At 43.1% G+C, this 10019-nt stretch overlaps 1 long non-coding RNA gene across 2 annotated transcripts; it reads right to left on the bottom strand.

Annotated features, from left to right (window-relative positions):
• Positions 1-1151: 1151 nt before the first annotated feature.
• LOC108444875 lies at positions 1152-9994 on the bottom strand. 2 transcript variants are annotated; one of them, XR_001859590.1, is made up of 4 exons: positions 6407-9994; positions 2224-2415; positions 1736-1856; positions 1152-1266 (listed from the first exon to the last, which is right to left on the bottom strand). It is a non-coding gene; the product is annotated as an uncharacterized LOC108444875 (long non-coding RNA). The 2 variants fall into 2 exon arrangements; XR_001859589.1 differs by having other exon boundaries at positions 1152-1856.
• Between the last annotated feature and the right edge of the window lie 25 nt (positions 9995-10019).

The raw sequence follows: 10019 nt of genomic DNA, 5'->3' as shown, positions 1-10019 counted from the left end.
TTGTAATCCAGGTACTCATGCTAAGCAAGCAAAGCGAAAAACAAATCACACAATATTATAACTCTGTAACTCAGTCTACTTAAAACTTACTTATGCTAAACAACTAATATCTCTCAGCAGTCTGTTGATTAGGAACATGAAAAAATGGTATTCAGCATATGTAAGGCACTACATGTCCTGTACTGTGTGAGTGTATTCATCCTTGCAAAGCACAGTAATGTAATGCTGCTATTCCTACCTTACTATTTGAAAGCAAAGGCAATGGGTGTCTCAGCAATACCCCTGAAATCCCAGAAGTATGGCAGAACAGGGAAAAGGGCCCTCCCAAGTCGTAGGCTAAATATCCTTACCACTGGTCCTCCCATCCTTATGGGCTCAAACCTGTGTTCATAACCTTAGAAGACTCCGAAAATTATTTAGAAACACATAGTAGCAGAAATAGTTCAAAAACTCATAAAGAATTTCCTGGTTGGTAACAAAAGGGATCCCCAAATGGGATCTGCATGCTCTGAAGACCAGCAGTTTACCAAAGTATTTCAGAAAGAATGTGTTACACAAGTCACTACAGAGACCTGTTCATACAAAGGTCCTTTTCACAGAATCAAAACCTAATGACTTAAATTGCCAAGATATCAATCACTCTCTTGAAACTGCCCAATGCAAGTGGCAAGTAATTATTATGGGGTGAGAAACAGGGCCACACTCTGCTATCTCCTACTTAATAGCATATTTAGAAATTATTAGGCACCGTAAAGATTGATTTTAGTGCACCAGAGGATGCAGTAATTACAGTTATCAAACTTAAAAAAGAAAGAACACCACTAAACCCCACTGAAGGCTTCACACTGATCAAAACCCCTGACTTGGATTTTGATTTTCTCAAAGACATCTTCCCCCAAGCCACATAGGTCTTAATCTACTGGCAAGACCACCTACATCAGGATGGACATGGATTTAGAGTATTCTGTTGATACAATAAATTGCATATATATACAGGCAGTGTTTTTCTGAAATTTCTGTGGGTTTTGTATTTAGCTTGTACCAGTTTAAGAGAAGCCAAAGGTCGTTACACTGGTACCTTTATACACGGATCTAACTCTTGAAATCCCGTATGGAAAAATGGTAAAAGTAACATCTCTGCAACAGGAGAGGGAAACTGAGTACAGATTTATTCATATTATAGCCTGTAGATAACATCCAGCATCCCATTCCCAGTGAAGAGTTCCTTGTGAGCTGTCCAAACTCACCTTTGGGTAGTTTTGCAGCCTGGGACAAAATGTAAACACAAGATGTGATTTTAAGTCAGTGAGAGGGATGTAATGCCTGACTTTGCTTTGTCTAAGGGTTGTACCCAAAGCTTAGTGGCATTAAGAGACCTCAGTGACAGGGAAACCTTGCAGTGCAATGTCCTGGGTCCCCATATACCCTGGGCTCACTTGTGCTGCTGTAACACACAATCTCTTGTAGAACTGCTTTTGCACATGGCAGGGTTGTTCAGTCCTTATATTCAATTCCACAGGATGGACAAATGACAGCACCTGACTCGTCTTGGAGTCATTCTGAATTTTAAAAAGAAAGCCCAATAATGAGTATTCAACAACTGTTGACGTGCAGATTCTATGCAGAAACTCAAAATTCCCAAGGCACCTTACACTGCAGTATTAGGGCAGCTGAGTCAATATGAGCCATGAGCAAGGACACAACACATCTGAGTGCAGCCACACACATTTCCCACCTTGCAGTTCCAGATACACCATCATGGAGTGCTCAGCATAAAGTGAAGGTGGAGTCTGAGCCTGCTCTGAAGAGATCTGTGGTCACTGCACTCTGAATGTAGAGAGTGTGTCATCCTCTGCCTGCAGATAGGAGACAGGCAGTGAGATTTAAGACTATTTTAACAGCATAGCAAATTCCCAGCAACAGATCTGTTTTTCATCACAGGCTCCATACTGAGTTGATGAAGCTGGTAAGACAGCAGCCTTGTTGTTCTGTTAAAAAAATACAATCTTGCTGAAGAGGAAGACAGCACACAATAAGTTTTCTTTCAGGCTAGAGTGAAACAACATCACTCTCTTTATGTTTTAGGTTGAATTCAAAGAAAGAAATAGCTCAACAGTCCCTCAGGAAGAAAAGAAGGAGAGGAAGGCAGAGTGCTGCTGGAAATACCTTAACTACAAGCATTTGAAATATGTAGCAGCTGCCTAAGAGACAATTACTAGTTACCTTGAACATCTCATTCAGGCATGCAGCAATGAAGTCCTGTGGCTGTGCAGGCACCCAGCTCTTCTGGTGGTGCCTGATCTCAGCCTTAGTAAGAGTTCACAGATCACGCAAGTGTGTCGCTGCCACCAGCCTTCTCATCAACAAAGTGCCTGAGGGCCTCAGTGATGATGGGAAAGTGTCCTGGAGCTGCACCTGGAAATACAAGCAGGGGAATGCCATGAACATCTTGGCTTCACAGAGCATTTACAGGCTGAATGTTCACAGCTGAACTGGGCCTAACCATTGCAATGATCCAGATTTGTTACTTGTCTGACTATAGGAAATGTATGACCACTTAATTAGTCTAAAAATTATCTTGTAGGGAAGTGTGTTAAGGATGACCATTACCATACCTTTTTGCATTGCCTGCTTTCCACTGGTAGCTTTCAGATCTGGTAGATTTAAATGCCCTTGAGTACAATTTTTCTTAAGTTTTTTAAGTGACGACTTTCCCAAATGACCTGTTCCTTCCTAAATTTTAAGTCAACACTTGTCTGTAGTTCTCAAAGCCACATTCATGTTAGCTTGTCCTGTTTATTCTGGATGGTTCTTCCAGCCACAGGAAATCAGGTTATTACAAAACCCTCCAAGGCACAAGCTAAGAGGAAAAACCTGATTCTGGCCCCATGGCAAATTTGATGCTGCTTATTATATATGTAAAGTCAGGCCAGTCTCTCTGAAGAGAGCTGTTACAGGAGATTCAAAGGTCTGTAGGCATAGCAAGCCAGGAGTGGTTGCAGAGGGATCATTATTGAGAAAGAAGGGGACAGCAGTGAGTGCTGGCTGTAGCAGAGTTCAATGTTTATTTAAGAGCTCTTCTTCCTCTCTGTGCATTGGCAAAGAACAACCATTGCATGCCACAGCTCACTGAGGAATGCTGCCAGACTTTGATACAATCACAGGGAAGCCCTTGCTCACCTGAGGCCAGGAGGTGCCATGGAATTCTGCCATGGCCTGGGAGCCCCTGAGCAGCCTCTGGCACAGCCCCTGTAGTGAAGCAATGTCCAAAAAACACATCCGTTTGATGGCAGAAGGGAATGGAACAGAGAGATCTGTGCCTACAAACAAAGCAAGCTCCATAATTAACTTCTGTGATATGCTCTGACCCTTTGTTACACTGAGCTCTTGATTTGTATGCAATTACACAAATAGCTGAGACTGCAGGAATCAAGAAACAAACTGGGGGATTGTTCCTCCAGCACCTTTATCACGAGTGGGGGAAAGACTTCATCCTACAGGAAAGTGCAGAATCAGCCCAATTTGGGAGCCTCTCGTCTGTCACTTTCTCCCATAAAGGGTTATCAGGAGAGCAGTGAGTCAGGTGTCACATTCTAGGCTCCAGTGTGAAAGCATCAGCTGTGTAAACCTCTCATCAAACCTAGTGTGGAAATTGCAACTTCCAGCAGAAAAAGCAGCGCTGGGAATAAGGAGAACGAGTCTACGTCATGAGCATATACTGATCTGTATTTCACCTCTTCCTCTGACAAAGAGCTCAGTGAAGCAGCAAGCTTCATCCCAGACCCAGGCTTCCAGGATTTTCTTCCCTAGTCCTGGCTTTCTCAGTCATCAGCCTGAATCATCTCTGCTGCTTCCAGATGTGCCCACTGGCAAAGATGATGCCTGCAACAAAATGGAGAAGGACTGGGGAGAAGCTTGGGACTGGTGCAACCCATGGCATTGGCCAGGGAAGGGATGGGAGAAATTTCATCCTGCTGTCAGGGAAAAAAAAGAGGCCGGAATCATGTTTCACTATTAGAATCTTAAAAGGCTTTCACAGCTACTAATGTATTGCATTATTATTTATGGTGGTCATTATTCATGTGCCTGCAGCTCAGTTAGCCATCAGTGCAGCAACTGTGACATGTTACCCAGAAACATTTTAGCAGGATTCCTCCATTCACGTTGCCCACCGGAGGTGATTGATGGATACTGCAAAATCATAAATACTGCTTTTATTATCTTTCCACGATTACTTGTTTTCCAATCCTACAGCCTTTTCAGTGTAGCAGTACTTACACAAGGACCAGCCTCCACCATTCAAGTAGGAATTATAGCTGTAATTAGCAGGCTCAGCCATTAGATGGTAATGTTCGCTCACTGCTGTGCAGGAGGATCTGGTGAGGCCGGTGGGGCAAACTTTTCAATCCGTCATTGATCTGGAGTTTCTCTTCGGAGGTGTGCTGAGTACCCTGAACAGTCTGGGAAGTATTTAACTCCTACAGATCCTTCTAACTGCCAGTGGAGTTTGGGTTTTCAGTAGTTCTGCAAATCAAGTCTCTAGCAACTATAAATTAGACACCAATTTTAACTCTTTGACCTAGTTGAGAAAGACCTAATCGCACAGAGGGAGGAAAGACAAGACACTGTTACCTTGCGCAAAGATGTGGGATTTCAGATAGGAACAACACCAGCTAGCCTGTGTATGGGATAGGAGGTAAGGATTTCTGAACATATGTTTTAGGAAGTTTAAGGTATAAAACAGAGGAATGAATAAAGACTGTCCCTGCACCATATGCAACTATATACATATCATGGTAACTATATAAATGAAATGTGACCTTCTTCTGAGCAGTTGCAGCACTTTGATAATATATGCTGGACACTTTAAAGATGAAAAGGCAACTCTTTGCTCCAGGGACATTCAGGGAACTGGTGAAAACATGGCTGTTAAGCTGTTAAGAGTCTGAGCACAGTTTCAACACGTGTTGGGCTCTGCAGCTTGCTCTTAGGAATCCACAGGTAATGTGTTGCTGAACTCAGAACATGTATGAACAGGACTGCATCTCTCTAGGTGCATATGCAGGCCTCCTCCTTTGCAATTTTTGGAAAAAAAGATGTAGCCAGGGATTCTGGAATATGCTGACCATACTGAAAATGCATGCAAATATGACTGGGCACCTGGTTGATGTCACTTGCATCAGGAGCAATGGCTGTTTTCCATAAGAGAAAGTAATTTGAAGGATGGTTTTCATAGCAGCTGAAGTCCAATCTTTTACCTTAATAGACCAAGTAAGGTGGAAAGGAAAGAAAAAACAAGTGCCTGAATCCCTGAACTGGATTCCAGCTGGTACCCAAAGGAACAGCAGAGCCTGTTTTTTCTTTTGTACACACAGGAAAATAGGAAGCCTCAATAATGCACTTTGTCTCACACGTGTCCTAGGCTTAGGGACTCAGCTCTTTATCAGTATAGGTATATTTCCCAAGACAGACAGAGATGGGGGCATAGCCTGAATCCTGAGCATAAATCCTTCCTGGCTCATCTTGACAGACGCATTGTGTAGACCATATTGTCAGTAATATTATTAATGTACCTCTACATTGTCAAACAAACAAAAAATAAAAGCCAGAAAAGCAGTGTGTGATACCCTACCCTACCAAAGAGTACAGACAATATCACCTGGCTGCAGGTCTGTGCAGTTATGCACTTAAATGGATTAAGACTTTAATCCATCCACTTGACTGTTTTGCAGTGCACGGTGGCTCTGGTGATTACTGACACTTGCAACACATGCCCAAACCCAGCAGAACTCTGGAGAAGAGGAAATTTTATCTCAACACGACTTCAATATCGTAACACCACAGGTAACATCACTTTTCTTCATCCTTTTGCCTTCATTCCTCTTCTCAACAGCAAGGACTGGCCTGGAGCAGTAACACCTCTAGTCTCACCTGCTTTGCTGCTTCTGCCCTGGCCAGGCCAGGCGTCTTCCAAGGAGCATTCCATGGCCTTATTGTGCCAAGACACAACCAGCAGTATTGCCAAAATAAGGGCTACAGAATTAGGTCCTTAAGCAAATAAACTTTGCTTACTGCTTCTCTTTGAGGAGTATTGCTGATTCTTCCTGTTTCTTTTCCTTCCTCCTTGTAACTTGTACCATAATAACAGGATTCCTCAGACATTATTTTTGGCCAGGTGATTGATCAGTGCTTTACACCACGTCCAACTGTTGCTACAGGCCCATTCCACTCATTACTAGTCCTCTCGAAAGTCCATCAAGGAGACACAGGGCTTGAGTTCTAATTGGAAAGCTCATAGTTCAGACTGTAGCCAGGAAGTAGCAAAAAGGTGCTTCTACATTCTAGCCAAGAATACATTAAGAGTCTGCAGCTGAAATATTCATGAAACTATAAAAAGCACCAGTACCTTCAAGAGTGTTTCATGGTGAGTTTGGAAGTCCAGTGTCCACAGCTGGTTAAGGAGATAGGTGTCAGTCTTGGAGGCAGCTTCCTGTAGGCCCTCTGGATGCTCAAGTGTATCAGAGAAATCCAGATACAGAGAAAAACAAAAACACACACAAAAAGTTGACTTATAGAAAACATGGCTGTTCTCATGTCCCAGCTCACTCAGCTGTGACCTGATAGCCCCAGAGCCTGCAGCCCCCAGATCCACACTCCCACAGGCATTAGCCATGTTGGAGCACTTGGACAGCCCAGGAAATTAACCATGTCTAGTCCCAGGCAAAGGCATCTGGGCAGCAATGAGTGTGTCCTTTCCACTGTACTAGAGTGAGCAGGAGAATGGATCGAGTGAACTGATGTTGGTCCCTTTTCAGCTCCCACAGTGAGAGCAAGGCTGGTGCCCTGCTCTGGACATAAGCTTAGACTTTAAAGACCTGATTCACTTCCCCCCAGGCTACAGATCTCCTCTGTGATCCTGGACAAGGTGTTTCAGGTAGTTTCAAGTTACAGTCAGTCTGTAATCTACCTGTAAGTAAGATGGGCTGAAAACAAAGAGCCCCATCCCCTCATTTTCCCTTTCACCAGAGTTGGATCCAGCAACACAGAGCTATAAAGTGCCTGGATTCATTTGGCTGATCTGGTGGAAAGCCTTTCAGTTTTAGTTGCAGTAACAGTTTTCTGCTGGCTCAGCAGTCTGAACACACTCACCTGCTGGCTGCTGCCTCACTGAGCCGAGTGAGAACATGGCCAAGGACAAAAGTGGGCAGGACCACCCCTTTTGGCAGACTCACCGATCATTTTAGCTGCAGCACAGAGCCCTGGGCTGCTGCTGTCACATATACATTCCCAGTTAACCACTCCAGTGACAGTAAACAGAGAACTACCCTGTACAGAAATTACATTACACTCTCTGGTGATTGTTTCCTCCTAATGCACTAAAACATCCTCAGCTAATGCCCTAATAAGATTTTGCAGGTATAAAGTGTACGGATGGCTCAGGAATGGAGAGACATAATAATGGGAGAACTTTATGGAAGACTGAAAACAAATCTAATGAATTTGTTATTCCTCAGAAACATTGTGGAAGACAATGAAGCATTGCAAAATACTTCTCAAGAGCCCAGGAGCTGCCAGTTTTCTCCCCGGAATAAAACCTTTCTCTGAGCGAGAATTTTCAGCATCGGGAATCTGCAGGACATTCAGGGGGTCTGCCACTGCTTGGAACAGGCTGTACTGGTGAAGGACAGTGGTGGCCTGTAAGGAAGGTATTCCTTTGATCCCATGTTGCAGCTGTATATTAAGGATGGGAGTTTCCCCTCTCTCAGTGAATGTGCAATTTTTCAACACTGTTGTCTCATCAGGACCACCCTGGGAGAGGCCTGGGGAACTGGTTGAGCTCACAGCACAGTTGCAGAGACATTGTACTCTCCAGTTATCTTACACAGGCTTGTTGTGTGCCCGGCTCCCTCTGCTTTCATCCTGACTCTCACGGAAAGGAAGAGTGGGTACTTCTTGCCAAGGTGCAAGGCAGCAAGATGAAGCTAAAGGGCCTGGGTGAATCCATGATTCTCAATAAATCAGGTGTGTTTGTCAGCTCACAGAGAGTATGAATTTCCAACTGGATGCAGTTTTAGAAGTGTTTACCTTTGTGCTGACCTTGGTGTGTTCTCTGGGAAAGCACAATCCAAGCCGTTTTGCATGTGACCTCATTAGTCTCCCATCTTTTCTGGAATAAGTCAAAATATGGAGCAGTGCCCAGTGCGAAGTGGTCCCTGCGGTTTCTGTTCCTGCCAAAAAGAGGCTGTGGAGAACCCAGACCAGGTTGTCCTCATCATATTGCAGAGCTGGGGTTGCCTTTAATCTTCAGGCAAGAGAGGGGTGAGTTTAGAGTACAGCCAACATTACAACATATACAGTCATCAGCTCCAGATGACTTCAGCCAACAATAGTTTGCAGAATCTCTGATTTTCCAAACCAAATAAATGTGAAGAGCAGTAGAAAGTAGAAGTGTCTTATAAGTTTCTGTCTCTTCATGCTTAAAAAACACCCTGTCTCATAGGCAGTGTTAAAAAGTGTTTTGAATGATAGCAAAGGATCAGGCTGGAAGTCTTTCAATGGCAGATGTTTCTTTTAGAGATCTGCTGATCTGCTGAACTCAGAATACTTCATGGGATTTTCTTATATCAGTGATCGTTTTAGGACAAGTTCATAGAGTCCCATTCCCCCACCACTGTCCTTCCATGCCATCCTGCAGGACAGAGCCCCTGGTGACCCTAGAAAATGTAGCAGTTGTGTGTTCCTTCTTTACCAAAGAACGTGCAAAACATGCAAGCTCCTGACAAGTGAAAACCTTCTTGAGAAGATCTCAACATATTGAAGTATCCAAGATATATTTTGGCTGTAAGATCTACTACTTAATTTTTCCAATAGCTGTGTTTTGACATCATGTTGATAGTTCAGTTTCAGGACACTGATTAGAAGCATTTAGAAATACATGGCTAAAGCACCATTAGGAAACATCCAAAACACCTAAGGTGTGTGACTACAAAAAAACCCCTTGTCTGTATTTTTCTAGGACATGCACATCCCCCCCCTGTGGCATGTTGATTTCTTTCCCTGGAAACCATCTTCCTCATTAGAGAATCATTCAATTCTGGGTAATCTGATTTCTCCTCTCCCAGGATGACATGGCCCCTCTTCCAGATCATATGACTTTACCTCTAAAGGTGTTCATGGTTTTTGCAAACTAGCAACATTTGCATTAGAGAAAATATTATATATGAAACACCCCTGATTGTCTGACTTAAGGTGCTGGATTGTGTCCCTGAAGACAAAACACACACATTGTTAAATGCCAAAGTTGCCAGTCGTTTTCCCCTGCTCTACCAGTTTGAGTATCCAGGCCACTCCATGAAAGCCTGAAGTCATCTGTCTCCTTTTTCCTCATTATGGAGAAAATTTCTTACTTGTAAGATCACACTACAGAGCAATAGGTCTTAAGGAATAATGGGCTGGGGAAGAGTGAGACCATCACTGAAATGTACCAGTGACTGTATGGGTTACCATCAAATATGACAAAATAAAGGTAGGTCAGTTGGCATGATTTAGGCTGGTATTTTTTAAGGAGAGAGGCTTAAATAAATCTGTATTTGGATTAATAATCCAAAAATATATTAATATATAAGTCAAACATAATTTCTTTAGAAGTTCAGTACTGCTAAATATCATACCACTTTATTTCTGTAACTTTTTTTGAACTTGGAAATCTCCCCATTAGCCTGCCTCTGCTTGGAGCAATAAACTAAAAGTTTTCAAATTGACTTAATTGTTCCCTGAGGGTGAAAATACTGCTTTCTTAACTGGCTTTTGGCTGAGTCACAAACATTCCATTTTTGTTCCCTCTCAGGCTTGGAAGGTTCCCCTAAATCCACACTCTTTTCCATGGGCTCTGGCAGTGACATTTGTTTTCACAAGAGTAAGCTACAGATACAGCATTACTCCACATATAACACCCCTTATTTACATGGCATCTTTTGATTATTTTATCATTTATCTGCTAGCTACTTTAAGTTCCAAGT

The sequence above is a fragment of the Corvus brachyrhynchos genome, unplaced genomic scaffold (genome assembly GCF_000691975.1).
Source record: "Corvus brachyrhynchos isolate BGI_N302 unplaced genomic scaffold, ASM69197v1 scaffold162, whole genome shotgun sequence".
In the NCBI taxonomy this organism is placed as follows: domain Eukaryota; kingdom Metazoa; phylum Chordata; class Aves; order Passeriformes; family Corvidae; genus Corvus; species Corvus brachyrhynchos.
Note: the sequence above shows the minus strand (reverse complement) of the source record. Positions and strands in the feature narration are given on the sequence as shown.